The 4,546-nt window shown below is 32.4% G+C and overlaps 1 long non-coding RNA gene across 1 annotated transcript; it reads left to right on the top strand.

The window, feature by feature from the left end:
- Window positions 1–1,975: 1,975 nt before the first annotated feature.
- Window positions 1,976–3,847, top strand: LOC111370252. The gene is made up of 3 exons (XR_002698355.1): window positions 1,976–2,120; window positions 2,946–3,019; window positions 3,809–3,847. It is a non-coding gene; the product is annotated as an uncharacterized LOC111370252 (long non-coding RNA).
- The last annotated feature ends 699 nt before the right edge of the window (window positions 3,848–4,546 follow it).

The following is a 4,546-nucleotide window of genomic DNA, read 5'->3' as shown; positions in this document are numbered from 1 at the left end:
GAAAAAGCTGTGGATAATTGGAATGCATTTGCTCTTCACTTTCCCATGTCGCTTTTTCTATAACATGATTTTTTCATAAGACTTTAACCAAAGAAATAGTAGTCTTCCTACGCACGACCTGTTCTTTTCTATCTAATACTTGAATTAGGGTATGTTTGATTGGTTAATTTTTTCCATGGAAAATTGAATTTACCTTGCATTTTCCAACTTTTAGTTGTTTGATAGGGTTTAGTTTTCCATGGAATTCAGATTCTTGGTTTTATAGGGAAGTACAATTATATATATATATATTGGCAATGGAAACAAATTTTAAGAATTATTGTAAAAAAAATATTTTCCTTTAATTGATAATTTTCATGTAAAACAAGTCAAACGAGCACAAAGAAATAGATTTTTCTTGAATTTTTTTTTGTTGGCAATGGAAACAAATTTCATTCCAAATACCAGTAAAATATATCTCTTTAATTGACAATTTTCATGTAAAATAAAGTCAAATGAACACCAAAAAATATTTTTATTTTAACATTTTCCACGTGAAAAACTATATCAATCAAACACAATAATTTACAATTCTCAGGAAAATAATTTTTAGGCAATTCAATTCCCTGGAATTTGTTTTGAATTCAATTCAATTTCATCTTTGCAATCAAATGGACCCTTAGTTCTTCCTCATATGTAAGATTTTCTTTTAGCCCCACTGATAATTTGATGTCTATTTACTGAGCCTCGAACATATGGAATACATATTCAACCGATGCCTTAAATATCACCCTAATGATCAATATGTGATAATTTTTGCTTTTCATTTTCACCTAATGATAATATATACACAACTTAAATTTCAACTCCTTCTTGAATACAAATATACTTTAACCTCATGTGGTCGTTAAGTATTGATCTTTCCACCAATCCACAATTTCTAAATATCAATCCCAAATATAGCCAACCATATATCATGTTTTAATCATATCTCTTTAAAAATCTACAACATAATCCACATTTATCATTTCACTTGCAGAACACTTTCTAAATCATAACATAAATCATTATTGTGAATCAATCACTTATCATCTTTATATATAAGAGCGAATATTTCCTTAGAATTTTTTGATAGTAAAACTTTTGACATTTCTATACCCATACAATTTTGTTCTTTCTTTCGATTAAGAGACAATAATAACATTTAATCCATAAAAATATATTGTAATACCCCAAACTTCACGTTCTACATTTGGCCAATATGATTCATGCATTTCATGCTAATTACATTGTCATTTGTATCAATTTCCTGATTGCCTTCTCTTAAAATGATGCATTTGATCATCAAGGCTTTAAAATCTTTACATGATGATAACCTTCGACTCTTCGATTTAGGTGGTGAATTTTATATTGAGCTATGATAGAAAGTTAGATTAATTAAATGTTGGAGATTGGCTTGGTAAGTAATGTAATATTTGAAAGGCCGAAAATTTGTATCAACGAAGGTTCAAGCTTTCCATTCGGCTAATCGAGGTCACCTTAAACCCTAGATAGGTAATTCACATATTTGGGACATGAGGGATGAAGTGACATTATCACAACGTAATAATATATGTCTTATACGACATTATAAATATTGAGGTGCGAATTGTTGAAATCGGTTGAGAATCGGGTAAGAAATTAAATGAACAGCTGAGGAATTAGATCTATAAAGTACTTTGGGATCGTAATGCAAGTGAAATAGATTGTAAGCACATCAAAATAAACGAATGACACTTGATTTATACCTGCAAGGATAGATGTAAAATCAGAATTTAATCAAAGGAGACAACACCTACTTAACATGTGACGACTTGCCACTTTAACCTCTAATTCCTTCAACCTGAAGCCTCCAACACGTCCTATAAGTCCTTAGAACTTTACACAAGATATTTATAACTCTTTTAAGTCACATATGGCTCCTTAAGTAATATGCATGACTTCAACTATTTAAAGACCACTCATTTACCTCCTAGATAATATATTAACTCCCTGAACTCGTCCCTAAGTAATTCCAAGTGAAAAGAGGGTGAAACAGTCAAAGAGAAATAGAAACAAGAAGCTGGAATTTCTGAACAGCTTTGTTACTCCACAGTTTTGAGGTTTGTTTCTATTATTTCTTAAGGGGTTTATGATTTCTTGAACATCTGAACTTGTTTTTGATTAAGTTGGAGTGTTGGTAATGATGTTATGATGCCTAAATAGGGGTAATTAATTGCAAGAATTTGAAAGAAAGTAATCTGGACAGAGATGAGGAATTGCTGGATTGAGTGATTTATACCTTGATTTTGGGATGATACTTAGTGTTTAACTTATATATATCAATATGAACATTTTTATATGTAAGTAGGGAGTGTAGAATTGATTTTAATGGCCTAGAATTCTGTTGGTATCATAATAATAAAATGGAAACCGAAAACAGTCAAAGGGAAAAACTGCCTGATTTTGTGTAGTGGAAAATGGACATTTTTGAAGCTCCAAACACTTCATTTGTCACAACCTTATGATCTGATTATCTTCACATATATGTTATAGGTGTGTGGTAAAAGTTTGGGAGCCGTTAAATGTAGGTAAGGACATGAAAAAGAATTTGAAAAATGAGTGGACGGTGATGGAAACCTAGAAAACAGATTCTGTCCATTTGGGTATTTAATGTGATTTCAACATTTAGATGTCCCCTAATGAACTCTTGGACCTAGAAAATATATCCTAAGGAATACTAGGTTGTCGAAAACAATTGGATGACGTTGACGTTCATAATTGGACTCGAGAGATAGCGAGACTTATGGGATTAGTTTGTAATACCATCGGTAACTTGAAATAATGATTTTGTCTAAATTGTTTTGGCGTGAATGGACGTACTTTGGGATTGTGTGTGTTAAGATTATTAAATAGAGGATTGTATTTAATATTAGATGATAATACAGGCGACTTTTCCACGTTGAACGAAAAAGGGAATTGATACACACTCCATAGGAGCTTACACACATAAAGGCGAAAGGTAAGTGAAAATCCATTTGCAACTACGATGCAAGAACCTAGTATATGTGACATAGTAATGTTGAGTTATCTACATAACTTTGATAAGAGACTTATAGCACATCATATGGTGGTTACGATCATTGAGTATGAGGTTGCTTAACCTATAGACAGCAAATTACATTAAATATGTCATTCATGAGCATTTTCATATGCATGCACGACATGTGATTATGGTTGAAAATACTGCATGCAAAACATGATTTCAAAGTGAGTTTGATTATAAATGTTTTATTGACCACTACTAGGGCACCGAGGCATGTGAGGCATGTTTATGTGATATGTTTGGCATTGCGGGTGTTACTTCCTGGGTGATTGCAAAGGTAGATAGGGGATGGGCCTTTGGTGATCACGGGAGGGCGGACCACTCGACTATGCCCTTGTCATGATTATTGGCGCTGTCGGGTGGGAGACTTCTTGGGTAATCATAGGGGTAGTTAGGGGATGGGCCTCTAGTGGTCACGAGAGGATGGTCCACTCGCCGGTGTCGATTTCATATTGGCCACTTGAGTATTGATATTGATATTATGCAGAGCTCTATCCGGTGCATAATAGGTGGGTCAAGGGCCCAATGAAATGAAAGATTTCAAGTGAAATGATTTCTAGTCGACTTTGACGAATATTGAAATATGATATTTTTATCGTGATATTTAAAGTAAATGGCATGGTGTCATATGTTGTTATTACTCATGTTCAGGACATGCATGATTTTGCTTACTAAGCATTGGCTTATGAAGTTCTTGTATTGTAGGTGAACATGGAACTACATAGAGAGCATGGCTAGCTGTGGAGCTCCTACAGGATTTCAGAGTTCGATGTACATGGGTGATGACCTGTAGGGTTATTTTGTAGGCTGCCATCTGTTGGGTTATATTTTGGAATCCTATATAGTGTACTTTTGAAATGGCCTGTAGACATGTTTATAAGCTCTGAATATATATGTTGGATTATGGCGATATGATTTTGGGTTTCGATATATTATATGATTGTGTCACAGGTGATTAGAAGTTAACAAACTCAAAAAAATATATATATGTAAAATTCTATGTCTAGGTTGTGTATAGATATCAATATTAATTTGGGGGTGTGACATATATACTCTTATTCCATAAATAGGTTGTTGGTCTATCATCAATGCATAATCCTTCTTGTATATCACATAAAGACCTTTAATTAAGATAATGAAACATAAAGATAGTATTTCACAATGAGTGAGATCTATATTTGATGATCATCTTAAACTTTAGACATATCCAACACGTCATCCAAATATTCCTTAACAAATATATTTTGATAAATATGGAATACTTTGTTCATGATCCAAAAATACAATTGAAAATAGTCAAAAAATTACATCACTAAAATTTCAATAAATTCATCTTAATTTCAAAATTTAACTTCATGCTTCCAAATTATATGGAATATAGCATAATAATGGAACAAATGGCATTAACAAAATTAATTAACTTAATAACTCAAATCTATCATC

This window comes from Olea europaea, chromosome 21 (assembly GCF_002742605.1).
Source record: "Olea europaea var. sylvestris chromosome 21, O_europaea_v1, whole genome shotgun sequence".
Classification (NCBI taxonomy): domain Eukaryota; kingdom Viridiplantae; phylum Streptophyta; class Magnoliopsida; order Lamiales; family Oleaceae; genus Olea; species Olea europaea.
This window is presented reverse-complemented; position numbering and strand designations above follow the sequence as displayed.